General features: G+C 34.1%; 1 pseudogene; it reads left to right on the forward strand.

The window, feature by feature from the left end:
• The first annotated feature begins 14,398 nt into the window (after nt 1-14,398).
• Nucleotides 14,399-17,943, forward strand: part of LOC145129666 (putative metal-nicotianamine transporter YSL7) — a 50,799-nt pseudogene continuing 47,254 nt past the window's right edge.

The raw sequence follows: 17,943 nt of genomic DNA on the forward strand, positions 1-17,943 counted from the left end.
TTTTATTTTTGAATCTTTGAAGAACTAAACCGATTCTTCTAAACTCCTTCTAGTTAAAAGATTGTAACGATTTTTGTGAGTTACGCTTAGGGTTGGTGAGACTGTATGGATATATGTTTTTCTTTATTTATGTACTAGAAACAACTTTATCTCCTTTCAGTTGTTGTTAAAGGGAAAATAACTTACCAAGGTAATTAACTTTTCGGTATGTTCACATATAGGTAACTATCTTTTTTTTGTATATATCTAGATAACAAACTTGTTGGAAGTGTTCACATATGACCATTATGACCTGCTATAGCAGGTTAAATCCTAGATGTGAACACTTTCAACAAGTTCGTTACCTAGATGTGTACAAAATAAATAGTTACCCAAATATGAATAAAACGAAAAGTAAAAATAAATTACATGAATAGTCCCTGTGGTTTGGAGGAATTTGTGTTTTTGGTCCCTAACTTATTTTTTTAATTCGGATGGTCCTTACTGTTTATTTTTGTTGCGCGTTTGGTCTCTGCTTACCTAAAAAGACTATTTTGCCCTTATTAATTTATTTTTTAATTAATTTTCTTATTTATGTATTTATTTTTTATATATTTAAAAAAATTAATAGACCTCACATATCTGTATCTCTTCACCATAAACCTCAAACCATTTTTGAGAAATTTAATTCAGATGATCCCTACTGTTTTTTTTTGTTGCGCGTTTGGTCCCTGTCTTACCTAAAAAGACCATTGTGCCCTTATTAATTTATTTTTTTAATTAATTTTCTTATTTATGTATTTATTTTAAAAAAATTAATAGACTCCACATATCTGTATCTCCTCACTATAAACCTGAAACCACGTTTGAGAAATTTAATTTGGGTCTTACCGGTCACCATCCCATCTCTCATTCTCCCCAACTTTTATTTCTTTTCCATCTTTAGTGACATCGACGTCTTCATCATCCTTCTTTTTTTGGTACTTCAACTCTGGCGAACCAACACCATAACCTACTGTTTCTTCATCTTTAGTGGTTTGTGGTGTTGATTCGATGGAGTTAAAGGACCGAAAAAAGAAGGGATGGTGAAGACGTTGATATCACTAAAGATGGAAAATAAATAGAAGTTGAGGATGATGAGAGATGAGATTGTAAGGAGATACAGATATGTGGGGTCTATTAATTTTTTTTAAATATATAAAGTATACATACATAATTAAAAAAAATAATAATAATAATATAAGACAGGGACCAAACTCATAACAAAATTAAAAGTAGGGATCCTCCGAGTTAAAAAATAAATTAATTAAAAAATAAACAGTAAAGATCATCCGAGGAGATACAAATATGTGGGGTCTATTAATTTTTTTTTAATATGTAAAAAATAAATACATAAATAAGAAAATTAATTAAAAAATAAATTAATAAGGACACAATAGTCTTTTTAGATAAAAACAGGGACCAAACACGCAATAAAAATAAACACTAGGGGCCATCCAAGTTAAAAAAATAAATTAGAGACAAAAAACACAAATTCCCCCAAACCACAGGGACCATTCGTGTAATTTACTTTTACTTTTCGTTTTGTTCATATTTGGGTAACTATTTTTTTTTACACGTCTAGGTAACGAACTTGTTGAAAGTGTTCACGTCTAGGATTTAACCTGCTATAGCAGGTCATAATGGTCATATGTGAACACTTCCAACAAGTTTGTTACCTAGATATGTACAAAAAAAAGATAGTTACCTATATGTGAACATATCTAAAAGTTAATTACCTTGGTAAGTCATTTTCCCGTTGTCAAAAGTCTTGACAACATCAACGTGTACTAATGGATATTTTTTGGGGGAGAAATTCAAAATTTAGTCACAAAAATTCGGATTTCCACATATAGACACGCTTTCCACGGAGGTGAGCTCCGAGGGCTCTGTGGATTCACTGTAGCTCCGTGGATTGGCAAAATCGTAATTAAATCAATGGTGTTTTGAAAAAAAAACACTGTAGCTCCGCGGAACTGTTCATCAATTTTTTTTTTCATAAACACCCTTGATTTAATTAAGATTTTGCCACTCCGCGGAGCTACAGTGAATTCCGCGGAGCTCCTCGGAGCTCACCTCCGCAGAAAGCATGTCTATATGTGGAAATCCATTTTTTATGACTAAAATTTGAAATTCTCCCCCAAAAAATGTCTATCAGTGTGGCATAATCCCTTTATATTTTCTTGAAAGAAGACACACATCGAAATCCTCTAGACAAGTATTACACAAAGGACCAAACTATTATTATTTTATTATTTTTCTGACTTGTCTACATCACATGATCTTGGTACCCTGTGCTCTTGTGTTTCCGTTTTTTTTTTTACTGCTAATTTTACTTTTTTTTTTATAGAATTTAGGAATTTAATTAATAAGTATAAAAGCATGGTCCTAATTCCTTTACGCCTATCTATTGAGTCTATCCATTTGGTTGTATGTTTTAAAGTCTAAGTAATTATGTGTGAGAAATTTTTTATGTTATTTGCAAATCTATTATTTGGAGCTATAGATTAATCGAATATTTTACACAATGATTTATGCAACAACTTAAGTTAATTTTTCTGAAAGTTGTGTGAAATACCTATTTGGGTGTAAGGTATTAAATTAATATGACAATGTCAAGTTTTGAATTTTGTGTAAATACTTTTGGCTTTTCAGTATCTCATCAATATTACGGTTTTTTAAATTTGCAAATTTCAGTTCTCATAGCTCCATTTTTTTTTGCTCATTCGATTATATGGAAGATTATGATATTTTTTGATTTGATTTTATTGTTGTTTTGTTTTCTGAATACAACTATTTTCATGTCATTATCTCGATAATTTAATTGGCCTAAAGTGTTGTGGGGGCATTTAAGGAAATTATGTGATAACTAATTTGAAAATATCTTTTGTTATATTAATTTGACACCCGTGGGTCTTTTATTTTTTGGTTATCAGTAACTTACAATTATGACATTCATTTTTTATCTTGGTAAATTAATTAACACAATATATCATCAAATGATTTTTTTTGTAAAAAATAATTTACAAAGAACTTAATATTTTGGTTAATGTATTTATTAATACGGATATTAGCCCACCCAAAGGTAGGTTGATATTTGGTCAAATAAACACATATGATAGTAAACATGCAATAATATTTTAGGTTACATACCATTAATAAGTCAATCCAAATAGTGGCTTTTTAATTTATATGATTTATTATCAATGTTTATTATTATTAAATTTTATGGTTTGTGTGTTTATTAATGTGGGTATTAGTCGACCCAAAGGTTGATTGATATTTGGTCAGACAAACACATATGTGGTGGTAAACATGTGATAATTATTTGGTTCTATGTGATTAATAAGTCAATCGGGGCTTATTAATTGACATATTTTATTATTAATGTTTTATCATCAAAACAATGATATCTTTTGCAAGTTAGTATTACTGTCCAAAGACTTGATATTAATGTTGTGTTGATACCTTGTAAAGATGTCATAAATTAAATTTATTGATTACAGCTGATGGATTAATGAGTATAAAAAATAGATTTGCTTATGTTCTCAAACCAACAAATTTAAATCGTGGTATTATATCTGCTAACATTGATCACATTTATGATTCATGTACTCAATGAGATTGACTTTAAGGAATGGAATGAGGGCATTATGTTAGTTCTCAATTACATGGATATTGAACTTGCATTCTGGATAGAGCAACATTCTTTGAGGATGTTGAGTTTGGGGAAGAAGCAAGGTCAAAACATTGTCCTTAAGAAGGAATCAATCTTGATTCCTATTATTGCTTTTGATAGTATGCCGATTATGAATCAGTGATCGACAATGTTATTCAATCTCCTATATAGAATACACAAACTCAACAACCTCAACTTTGGATATCCTATGCGTGGTACCACATTTTTCATCAATTTGTTATCTCTTTTGGTTTTGAGGTAAATACAGTAGATGATTTTGTGTATCACAGATTAAGTGGGAGTAAACTTATCTTTCTGGTTTTGGGCAGATATCTTGTTGGATTAGGTGTCTAAGCCCATAACTATAAATGGGATGTACTTGACCCGATAGTAGCATGGTCCTTTTGGGTTGCCTTCATACTAGTGACTAGACAAGATGACTGTTGAGGAGAGAGGCTGATTTATTATTAAGAATAATAATTTGGGGCATAAATATGATTTATTAATATATTATATAAATAATATATTAATTTGGAATCATATTATTAATTAATACTTAATCAGAAATTAATTTTGAATTAATTTTGGGATTAAAGGAACTGATTAAAAGTACAGGGGTTGTTTTGTAATTATTTGATGGTTGAGGCTTTGGGCCATTGGATCACCCTTGTTAGGGCTAGGCCGAAACTCCTAGAAGGATCTAGGAGTTTTCGTCTAAGGCCTAATGCAAGGAGGTCCATGGACTTGCTTAGGCCCTAAGCTAAGGGATTAGGGTTTCCACCCTAAAACCCAAGCTGGCCTCAAGTATAAATAGACCCCCTAGGCTTAAGAATTTGGCCTACCCTTGAGAAACCCTAGAAGAGACGATTTCTAGAGCTAGTTACATTCTCTCATCTCTCTCATATTCATCCTTTCACTATTATGTGTTTGTGAGCCATTAGATGTACTACATTTGTGGTACTTCTTCTCAAGAGCAAAGGAACTTCAATATTTACTTGTTATTACTATATAGCAACAAAGGTATGTATTCTAATCCCTTTTGTTTGTGATTTTTCGAAATATTAGATGCATGCTAGGGTTTCCTTTTGTGTTCATTTGTTGTATGTCTAATAGTGAAAACATAGATCCAAATTAGGGTTGCCTGCACACATAGGATTGTTTGTATAAAACCCATCAGTGGTATCAAAGCCTTTGGTTTTTGTTTTCAATTGGATTTGATACAAAAGTATGAACTTGACAAATTAGGGTTTATGGCTAATAAACCCTAGGCTTGGATTTTCGAAATTAGGGTTCCAAAACCCTAGTTTTCGAATTTTGTTAGGGTTTCTTGAACCCTTTCCTTTGGCATTAAAATTTCGAAATAAGGGTTGTCTAACCCTATGGTTTTCGAAAATGCATTATTCCCCAAGATAAGATTCCAAGATTTTAGGGATTAGGATAATGCCATCTTTTGTAATTATCCATTTAATTGTTTAAATATATAATTAAAGATCTTTGCATTATCCCATTCCAAATTTTCGAATTTTAGGGGATAAAGTGATTAGGTTAAATTAATTGTTTAATTTAATGGATAATCCTTCAAGATTTAATAACTTGAATTAATTGTTTAATTTTGGATAATTATTAAATCAAAGTTTTAATATTTAAGATTTTAAAATTAAAAAGTATTAATTTTCGAAAATTTTAAATTTGATTAAAACCCTAGTATTTTGAAATGTTTAAAATACACCCTTATACTATTATAATATTATAAGATTAATAATTATATATATATATATATATATATATATATATATATATATATATGAGATTAAGCTAGTCTTACCGTTAGTAGGCCTCATTCACGAAGCTGATCTATAAGGGGGTATAAGATTGCTGCCTATAAAATTGTAGTTTAATGTGTGTCGACTCTCACCCACCGCTTCCTTGATTGGTGGATGGTCATTAGCCGAACGGGTAGGATAGGGCAACTAAGTCCTCATTAAAAGTATAATGATTAATAAAGTAACAAAATGTTTTTATAAAATTCTCAATCTTAGTTACTTTAGGAAAAATGTGAAAATGATGTTATTCCATGAAATTACACTTTGCACCTTGACAAGTCGTTAGTGGAGCGTGTGTGGTTAACTGTCACACTAATTTGGGACTAGCAAAGGTGGCAAAGGGTAGCTTGATGTTTATCATAGATCAATGGAGCGTGTGTGGCTAACCAGCACATTGATTAGGTGGTAAATGACATCGAGAGTACCAAGTACATTTGCATGGTTATTCACACCTTGTTTGTGATCCTTGGTATCCCAGTCACAAACTTGAAGGACATGTCGAGATTTAAACATGCCATTGAAAAGTTCAATGAATCTCAAAAGATCTCGTAGTTTCAACATATTTAAAACTTAATTGCCTTTTTCGTTTTTCATGGTGGAAATTAGTGAATCGTCATTCACTTACTTTCAAATTATTTGCAGTTTGGATTACGGCAACCCTCTTCTAAATTGTAAATAATGTTGTTCAATCCTAGCCCTAATTTCTCATTTTGGGTGTTTAATTGGGGATTCTTATCTAATCAAACTTTGTTCCTTTTCTATTTCAGATGTCTACTCAATACAACACTTCTGGCTCGACCCCTTCTGGCTCATGCTCACTCATGAACTTGTGTGGGAAGGTGATATTCGATGAGACCAATTTCAATGATTGGATCCGCAACATCCGCATGGTCACCCGCTACGAGGACAAGGAGTATGTTCTCGACAAGGAGCTGAAAGAGGTCAACCCAAACACTACTACTCCCGAGGAAATTGTTGCATTCGAGGCTCATGAGCGAGATGCTACGAAAGTTCATTGCATCATGCTCGCGACAATGACCGCTGAACTCCAAAAGTCCTACGATGACTACTACCCCTACGAGATGCATCAAGATTTGATGGATAGGTACCATCAAAGCGCGAGGCAGGAAAGGTACAAGATCATCGCCTCGATGATCACTACCAAAATCAAGGACGGAGAGTCCATCACGACCCACTTGCAGAAAATGCAGAGGTATGTGGACCGCTTGCGGAAGTTAAATGTTAACTTCGATGAGTTGCTGGCCATAAATATCATTCTACACTCCTTACCTCCTTGTTACAATCAGTTCCGTATGACCTACCACATGAACAAGGAGGAGGTCACTCTAAGCAAGCTTCAATGCCTGCTAAGGACTGCTGAGAGTAGTCTGAAAGACAAATCCGTTGCATCAACTCCTAATGCTGCTGCCCCCGTTTTGGCTATTGGGCAATAAAAAGGAAAGAAGATGAAGGCTCCTTCTAAGAGCCACAAGGGTAAACCCCATGATGGATCCTCTTCTAGTGGGACCAAAGTTGGCTCTACTGCTCTCTCTTCCAACCCAAAGGAGGCAGAGTGCTTCTACTGCCACGACAAAGGGCATTGGAAAAGAAGCTGCCCCAAATATCTACAGGACATCAAGGGTGGAAAGATAAAGCCATCCTTACCAGGTATTTATACTATACAATCTAATAACTCATCACATGCTATTTCTTGGGTCCTTGATACATGATGTGGTTTTCACATTTGTTCTTATTTGCAGGGTCTAAGAAGAAGTAGGGATGTGGAGCATGGGAAGATGAACCTGATCAAGGGGAATAATAAAGCGTCGTCTGTCACCACTATTGGAGTTTACTCTTTAGTGCTTAGTATTGGGTTAGGATTAGATTTAAAGGATTGTTGCTACTCGTTAGAAATGGTGATAAACATTATTTCTTTTCATGGTTTGTACAAACAAGGTTTTATATTTTTGTTTAATAATGAAATTGGTTCTATTAATACTTTCTTAAATGGTACTTTCTATTTTGAAGCATTTCCTTGTAATGGAGTATATGAAACTGTGAATATTGTTGATAACTTAGGAAATAATGTGTTGCATATTGATTCGTCCAATGGTTTGGACAAAGCATGTTTGTGGGATTGTCGTCTTAGACATGTCAACAAGAAACGCATAGCCTAACTCCAAAAGGATGGAGTGTTGGAGTCATTCGACCTCAAATCGGATGACACGTGCGAATCTTGTTTACTTGGAAAGATAACCAAGTCACCCTTCACTGGTTCTTGTGAAAGGGGTGAGGGTTTATTGGATCTCATACATACGGATGTATGTGGACCCTTTAGATCCACCACAAGGGATGCAAGTCGCTTCTATGTGACTTTTACTGATGATTATAGCAGATATGGGTATATCTACTTAATCAAGCACAAGTCATAAACCTTTGAAAAGTTCAAAGAGTTTAAACAGGAAGTGGAGAATTAGCTGGGCAGGAAAATTAAGAGCTCTGATCCGATCGAGGTGGTGAGCACCTTAGTCTTGAATTCCACGACTACCTCAAGGAATGTAGAATTGTTTCGCAATTGACGCCACCTAGGACACCGTAGTTGAATGGTGTGGCTTAGAGGTGCAATCGAACCTTGTTGGACATGGTTCGTTCCATGATGAGTCGTGCTTCGTTACCTATCTCATTTTGGGGGTATGCCTTAGAGACTTCCGCCTATATCCTTAATCTAGTCCCAACTATGAAGGTTGCCAAAACACCTCACGAGATGTGGACATGGAAAGTTCCCTCGTTGGCACATATCAAGGTTTGGGGTTGCTAGGCTTTCGTAATACGAGAGACTCACGACAAGCTCGAACCTCGTAGTGAGCGATGTATTTTCATTGGTTATCCGCAGAAGTCCTTTGGATATCTCTTCTATAAACCGAGTGACAATGTTGTCTTCGTTGCGAGGAGATGGGTTTTCCGAGAGAGAGAACTCATATGCCAAGAGGACAGTGGGAGGCAAATTGATCTTGAAGAGCTTCAAGAATCAAGCGATGAAGGAACCTCTAACATTGGTGCTCAACCCGAGGAGGAAAAACCTGTTGAACCAATTGACGAGTCCCTACCTCTAAGATGTTCCTGTAGAGTTAGTGTTCCACCAGAGTTTTATGGTTTCCATATTACTACCGAAGGTGATACGTTTATCAGTGATAGCACACTGATAAATTTGGATGAACCTAACAACTACAAAAATCCATGGCAGGCCCGGAGTCTGCGAAATGGAAAGAGGCTATGGACAGCGAGATTCAGTCCATGTATGACAATCAAGTTTGGAACTTGGTTGACAATGTGCCAGGTCGTAAGACGGTCGGGTGCAAGTGGATCTTCAAGAAGAAGACCGACATGGATGGGAAAGTGCACACGTATAAGGCGCGAATGGTTGCGAAGGTCTTTACTCAAACTCCTGGAGTTGACTATGATGAGACCTTCTCACCAGTAGCGAATATTAAATCTATAAGGGTCATGCTAGCCATACCTGCATTTCATGATTATGAAATATGGCAGATGGATGTCAAAACCGCTTTCCTTAATGAGAAGTTAACTGAAGATGTTTACATGAGTCAGCCAGAGGGTTTTGTCAATGCGAAGCACCCTAATAGAGTGTGTAAGCTTGAGAAATCCATCTATGGATTGAAACAAGCATCTCGCGGATGGAATATTTGTTTTGATAAGAAGGTCAAAGATTTTGGTTTCTCGAGAAGTGAAGATGAGTCATGTGTATATGTCAAAGCCAGTGGGAGTATAATTAGCTTTCTCATTTTGTATGTGGATGGCATACTAGTCATAGGAAACGACGTCCCAACCTTGCAGGAGGTTAAGTCCTGGCATGGGAAGTGCTTCGCTATGAAGGACCTCAGAGAAGCTGCTTATATTCTAGGAATAAGGATTTTGAGAAATAGGAGTAAGAGGCTAGTAGGACTTAGTCAAAATACTTACTTGGATATAGTGTTGAAACATTTTAGCATGGAGAATTCCAAGAAAGGGGAGTTACCAATTCAAAGCAATACCAAGCTAAGTATGCTATAACGTGTACTCGCCCTGATGTGATGAGTATATTATGCTTCCATTGTTGAGTCGAATACCTTATGCTTCCGCTGTTGGCTCGATCATGTATGCTATAACGTGTACTCGCCCTGATGTGGCCTTCGCTTTGAGCATGGCCAACAGATATCAAGGGAACCCTGGTAGAGCACATTGGACCGCAGTAAAGAATATTCTTAAGTACTTACGAAGGACTAAGGAATGGTTCCTTATACTCGGTGAGAGAGATGACTTGAGAGTGCGAGGGTATAGTGACGCTAGTTTTCAGACTGACCGGGATAATTTCTGCTCGCAGTCGGGCTGGGTCTTTACCCTAAATGGAGGAGCAGTGACTTGGAAGAGTTCCAAGCAAGAGACCGTATCTGATTCAACGTGCGAATTAGAGTACATAGCGGCAAGCGAAACGTCGAAGGAGGCAATATGGTTGAAGAACTTCATCAGAGACCTTGGAGTTGTGCCAACCATAAAGGAGCCTATGGAGATTTTTTGCGATAACGAAGGTGCGGTTGCCTTAACCAAGGAACCAAGGGATCACGGCAGATCCAAACATATCGCCAGGAAATATCATTTTATTAGACATCGGGTAGAAGAGGGACTCCTCGTAGTGAAGAGGTATCGTCAGAAGATAAACCAGCAGATCCCCTTACGAAGGGACTGAGTAGGGTTAAGCACTTGCAGCACGCTAGGAGCATTGAGCTGAAGGACGATATTAGTTTTAGTGATTAGATAGCTTTAGAAACTTGTAATAGATAAATTGTAATTAACATTTGATGATTAAATAAAAGAGTATTATTTATGAGTAATGTTACTGTCCTATGTTAATTATTTACTATTGTTTCATTTTGCATGTTTTGACTTCCTGAATAATAAGATTATTTAAACTATCCACAGTCAATCATACGTTGGAAGTAAGTATGAAAGAAGACTGTCATGAATTGGTTTGTAGATTGTCTAAGCGTTTAGACATAGCAAAAGTTTGCTGCAATGTTCATGAGTGTTTATGAAATATGATTTGAGTATTGGATTAAAACCGCAATCACATGAATCACTTCATGGAATTAATCATGAGTGATTGTGAGATGATAATATCATATAGTCTTTAAACCTAAATATATGGTTTATTGTTTGCAAGTTGGTTGTGCATCCATAATGCGTAAACGCACTAGTAACTTGATGTTATAAAACGCATTGTTGTGTATGATTTGATGAGCAAATAGTAAATGCATATAAGTCGAAGTTTATCTATTCCTTTTATCCTACGAGGGTAAAAGCGATATCTTGGGCCCCTCGATGATTTGGTTTGACTTATGTGCCGGGCCCGGTCAGGACTAAGTTGATGTGTTCAATTAAGTCTATGTCAGATGAATCAGAGATCGAGAAACAAACTGCTGGACAATAAGTATAACTATGTTCCATGTGATTGTCCACACGATATCTTGAGAACGGAGGACTATACAATCCCTTATCTAAAGGACGTGTCATTGAATAGTTCAGAGTTCGACAGCGGCTATTGAGAGCTACGATTGCTAATCGGATTTTGAAGTTACATTGGCAGTTATAGTTATTAGACTTATCCAAGTGGGAAACTTTTGGATTAGGTTTCTAAGCCCATAACTATAAATTGGATGTACTTGAACCGATAGTAGCATGGTCCTTTTGGGCTGCCTTCACGCTGGTGACTAGACAAGATGATTGTTGAGGAGAGAGGCTGATTTATTATTAAGAATAATAAATTGAGGCATAAATATGATTTATTAATATATTATACAAATAATATATTAATTTGGAATCATATTATTAATTAGTATTTAATCAGAAATTAATCTGGAATTAATTTTGGGATTAAAGGAACTGATTAAAAGTACATGGGTTGTTTTGTAATTATTTGATAGTTGAGGCTTTGGGCCATTGGATCACCCTTGTTAGGGCTAGGCCGAAAATCCTAGAAGTATCTAGGAGTTTTCGTCCAAGGCCTAATGTAAGGAGGTTCATGGACTTGCTTAGGCCCTAAGCTAAGGGATTAGGGTTTCCACCCTGAAACCCTAGCCGACCTCAAGTATAAATAGACCCCCTAGGCTTAAGAATTCGTCCCACCCTTGAGAAACCCTAGAAGAGACAATTTCTAGAGCTAGTTACATTCTCTCCTCTCTCTCATATTTATCCTTTCACTCTTGTGTGTTTGTGAGCCATTAGAGGTACTACATTTGTGGTACTTGTTCTCAAGAGTAAAGGAACTTCAAGATTTAGTTGTTATTACTATATAGCAACAAAGGTATGTATTATAATCCCTTTTGTTTGTGATTTTTCGAAATATTAGATGCATGCTAGGATTTCCTTTTGTGCTCATTTGTTGTATGTCTAATAGTGAAAACATAGATCCAAATTAGGGTTGCATGCACACATAAGATTGTTTGTATAAAACCCATCGTATCTACGCAACTCAAGTTTGGATCTTAAGAAAGCAACCAAATGGATTTTGAGATATCTATATATAACAAAAGGCTATATGCTCAACTATAGGAAATCATATGTTTTGGATATCATTTTTATTAAGAATATGATTTTATTAGATGCCAAAATGGTTACTGATCCATATCGGGATACTTTTACAGTTTAGCATGATGTGTCATTTCATGGAATAGACTTTGGTAACTTCTTCCATAATGGCAACATAATTTTTAGCATGAAATATGGTTGCAAAAATTTGTCACGAGGCTACACAATATTGGTATTGAAAGACCACTAAAGTTGTGATAATAAGTCAACAATGTTATATTCCGACAACAGAAGATCTATTAAGTCAAAGCATATTGACATCTAGTTTCCTTCTGTTAACAAAAAAGTGCAAAATGGAAATATATAGCACATATGAACAAGCTCCATGAAAGCGGATCCGCTCATAAAGGGATTACCTCCCTAGGTCTTTCATGAGCATACTACACACGTTGGTGTGATATTGGGTTTTAGTGGAAGTTTTATGGTGCTTTATGTTTTGATTAAGAACAATTATGTTTTTTATACACAATTAAGAATGCGGTTAACTCCATTATTAGTTGCATTTATTTGAAGTTTGATCTCACTTCAATCTAAAGAGGAACTCGTTGGAAATCTATTTAGATTTTAAAACCACACATCATGTTTAATCCATGTTATTAGTTATATATGTATATGTGACCATTGATAGGATCAATTACGTAAATTTTAACGAAGTCGATAGTATGCATATTATGAATCTGTTAATGACATGAAACCTAAACATTCGACCTACCTTTGGGTCGATTAATATCCGTATAAATTAACACATAAACCATAAAATCTAATAATAAACATCAACAATAAATCATGTCAATTAAAAAGTCTCTTTTTGGGTTGACTTGTTAATGATATGTAACGTAAAAAATTTGTCGAATGTTTACTATCATATATATGTTCATCCGGCCAAATATCAACCTACCTTTGGGTCGGTTAATATCCGCATTAATAAACACATAAATCATACCAAATGGCTTCTAGCCCAGCGGTACTGGGTGTTGCCCTCCCTCGTAGAGGTTGAGGGTTCAAGTCTCATTGGAGACGTGGTATTAGGAGTAGTGTAGTTTGTCGTTCTAAAAAAAATAAACACATAAATCATAACATTTAAATTCCTTATAAATTAATTTTCACAAAAAAGATCGCTTTGACAATATATTGTGTCAATTAATTTACTCTTGAAAACAAATCATAACTGAAAATTATTGACAACCAAAAATCATAAAAGCTTTCCTTGATAATATTTTAACAAAATAATATATACTTGTTTAAAAAATAAACAAGATAACAATATTTTTATGTCATAGCAGTGTAAATAAATTTACGAACCAAATTTGCTAATGCCAGCACACAAGCGGATTGCTATGAAATTTTGGCAACTTTCTCATAATTAATACTTGATTCTTTAATATTAAATATTAAACAAATTTCAATCCATTCAAATTATCGTTAATTCGGATTAATATTAATCAAAAGCAATTATGTGCAATAAAGAGCATCAACATATTTACACCATATATAAAACATAGGTAGTGCATTAATAATGCGTTTCCCCAAATAATAAAATTTACGAAAGCTTGTAAATTGATTTTTTTTAAATAGAATAAGATTACTTCCAAAAAAAAAAAATATAACTTTAATAATCCTTATAATTACTCTACGTGAGTCTAATAATAAAATTTAAACCACTTAAATTACAACTTACCATGGAAATTAAGTTGGAACTATTTAATGTTAAATTACAACCCTTTATCAAAGCTTAAATTACCATGGAAATTAAGTTGGAACTATTTAATGTGAAATACCCTTCAAAACTTTTATGTAAAATCAACCACGTAACGAAGCGTAAATTTTTTTTATTTTTTGCCAATTCATTGTAAGGTCAATTCTTATACACATGTCAACGTGTGATTTTCTACTCCTTAAACAAAATCTGCAACAAGATATGCTAAGCATCCACAATTGTCTTTACACATAAAAAATAGTTAAAAATTAAAACCACATGGTAAAAAGTACCTCAAAGTCTCCGGTCTTATCAAAAGTTGGAAAAGACATTTGGACAAAACTTTAAACTAATCGGTTCTTGTGTTTAAAAGAAGACAAAAAAAAAAAAATATCCGAAGGGTAATACTAAGACGTATATGGTTGTGATCTTAAACCAAGGAAAAATTATCTTTGAAAATTTCAAACAACTTGCTTTTCATTCCGATCCAGTCTCCCTACCCCTCCCGCTATATAAAACCAAAACAAACACACTGACAAAGCATTCACTATTTTACTAGTTTTATGATTTTATTTATCACATCGAGGCCAATACGACTATCCCCTCCCCCTTCACACCGATTCAAAAGCCCCCAGTAACAAATGAGAATCGTAGCCCGCAAAACCATTAATTAACCCCGAATTTCACACTTCAGGACTTCGATTTCACCTCTAGTTTCACAAGTTTCAGAATCAGAACTCAACAATCGGTTATGGCGATGGAACGAACCTCTTCTAACATTTCACGAGAAGATGATCTGCAGAACGGAAACGGAGAGAAGAGAAGCACGGACGCTGAGGAGTTGGAATCGGTTGAGAGGATATTCGAGAGCAAGAAGGTTCCACCATGGCAGAACCAGCTTACACTTCGGGCTTTCGTGGTGAGTTTTATTTTGGGGATTCTGTTCACTTTCATCGTTATGAAGCTTAATCTTACTACTACCGGAATCATTCCTTCTCTCAACGTCTCCGCCTGACTGTTAGGGTTTTTCTTCGTGAAGACTTGGACGAAATTCCTTGATAAATCTGGTTTGTTGAAGCAGCCTTTCACGAGGCAAGAGATTACTGTGATTCAGACATTGCCTTCTCCGGTAAGTTGAATTGATTCGTCGCTATTACTCCATCACACACACTGACACACACTGTGCACACAGTTGAAGTAGTGTTATACCCGCCCTTTCTACCAATGAAGCAGTGATTTGCATGAGATAACTTAATGAACTTGCAAAACGAATCTTTATTTACAGATCATTTAAGTAAAAAAGTTATAACAAAAATCACTCGGATAGCTAATATAATATGTCCCACAAGGATTTGTATGCAATAATCATAATATGTCCAACAAGGATTTGTATGCAATAATCTACATGTAAATATGATTGGTAACAGCATAAATGATAGAAAACTGGTTACAACGACTTTTATTCACACCATGCATTGATATGCACCTCAAAGGATCAATCTTATACTCCCAACGAACAACCTCTTAAAAATCCTCCGAAAAAGATCAACATATAATAAAAAGCAAACCTTAAACTAATCAAATAATTAAAATAACTAAAAAATTAGAATAACTATATATTTGAATAAAACCTTACAGAAAATGTAATAAACAATGCATGTTAAGGTTGCAAAGTAAACATGTAAAACCAATAGGTGATGTTTGCTTGATGTCCCACTGTTATCCATGAACAGGAAATCTCCTTTTATTACCCAGTTGCATATTTGCCATGTAACAAACATTGTTACATGTGTTGTTTCCTTTCAGCAAAATTATATGTATTACATAATGAAAATGAAAAAAAAATGTAAAAGCTAACCCAAAAAAATACAAATACGAAAACAGTTCATAAATACATTATAATTTAAATATGCATTGAACTCATTATTACACAGAGTATATCCAACATATTAGATTAATGAATAGTCCTTGCAAAACATTGTCGGTTGTAACAACATTAGTAACTATTGCCATCAATCAATTTTTTGTAGACTTGTTAATGGTTAGTTATGCACTGAACTTTCAGTTACTTTAATTATTGTGTGATTTTTTTTATTCTATAAAATGTAACATAATATATTTTTTTACCTTAATTTGAAATTACACAATCATGCATTATACATGTTTTGGAGTTGGAGTATATACAACATCCTGACTTGGTTTGTGTACAAATAAGAAGGAAGTTCGAGTGTAAGTACTAAGTCCATTCCTTTAAAAGAATAATTTTCCCTTGTGCTATTCTATTATAACATAATTTTATAGAAACTTAGTCCTTATAGGGCATTGTACTTTTAAAAATACAACTTGATTATAGAAGTGAAACTTGACAATAACAATTAAACATGGATCAACTATCTTTAAATAAATCTATTTACATGATCATTCTTCAATAGTGTATCATGGTGATGTCCAAAATTTCATTAATTTCGGTTTTATTAGATGATTTTCCATGTGGGAAATATTCATGGGTTTAACATGTAAAAAGAAAACATTAATCACTCAAGAACAGTATGTAATATTTCTGCTAATGTTAATTCAAATTGCAAAAGAACTTACTTGGATGTTTGTCATTGTTTTGCAAAGAAAGTGAACTTTGGAAGCCGCATTGGTTGTTAGTAATTCATATGATATAACTGCATGTTCATGTAAAATATTAGGTACTTGATTCTTAAGTACAACTCACAAGTGCAAACACTTTTCCAAACATTCTCAAGGAAAATCGGTTAAAAACATCAATGCTCTGTTTAGGGCCACATTAAAGGAGACCTTGGCTCTTGTTAAAGCAATAAGGTCATCCATAATGAATCTCCATCATGGCCACTTCATAATCATGTTTGAAAAAGGAGCCAAGTATATCAAGCAATATATGTAAATAAAATACTCCAGCCATTCCCAAAAGGCAAAGCAGATCATGTAAGAATTATAATGATAGATTACACACACCACACGTTTATCTAATACTATTGGTTTGAGCAACATTTACACCAATTAATACAAGAACTTCACAGAAGATACATTGATGCTTGATCAAGAATTATCACTCGACATAAAATGGTTCCAAGTTCTACCAAATAGTAATGTGCATAGAGTAAAACCAATTACCAATCAAAGATTAAACTATTACACTTTATAATACAAGAACAAAACAATCCAATTGTTATCAATCTAGAAAGAAAATGCTTAAAAAAGGGTTAGTCCCCATCCCAAATCTTGAACTAACAATGGGAATATGTTGATGGGATCTTTGTCATGAGAAACCCACATTGGCATTTATTAAAAAAGTGAACAACATGTATTTAAAGAAAGCACCTGAAAAAAGAAGTTGACAGGAAAATATTTTATTTTTTCTCCTACGAATCAAAGAGGCAAATCAAACCATAATAAAAAATCAGTTACACTAAAGAAAAACAAAATTAGGGAAACACTTACCTAGTGCAGGAATTAAATTAGGACAACCTTCAATTTGTTTATGACATAATGATTGTTTGACTTGGAAATAATAATGTGGATCAGAGAAATACCTACTAATCAAAGAGGCAAATCAAACCATAATAAAAAATCAGTTACACTAAAGAAAAACAAAATTAGGGAAACACTTACCTAGTGCAGGAATTAAATTAGGACAACCTTCAATTTGTTTATGACATAATGATTGTTTGACTTGGAAATAATAATGTGGATCAGAGAAATACCTACTAATCTGTGACACAAACCTCATAATATGCTTTCTTGGTTTCTGAACCCATGACATTCTTAGTTACTCCAAGTGTGTCATAATAATCTTCTGTAGCTATAAATGCTGGTAAGAATAAGCAAAAGCTTTAACACTATTTATACAAGTTTAGTTTCTAGAACTTTAAAGAAGTATGTAAAATGTAGAAACAAAACCTGTAATATTTAATCGAATACTCCCTCACTGCCAATATTAGTCTTAACATTGCCTCTATGGAACCCAAATCATAGGAAAATAACTGTTAAGGAGCTTTAAATTTCAAACTTGCAGTGAAATAGTACCGTAACAGAACACAAATTTTGGTACGATTGAAACT

Source organism: Lactuca virosa, chromosome 8 (assembly GCF_052849685.1).
Source record: "Lactuca virosa cultivar CGN04683 chromosome 8, Lactuca_virosa_CGN04683_v6, whole genome shotgun sequence".
NCBI classification, from domain to species: Eukaryota; Viridiplantae; Streptophyta; class Magnoliopsida; order Asterales; family Asteraceae; genus Lactuca; species Lactuca virosa.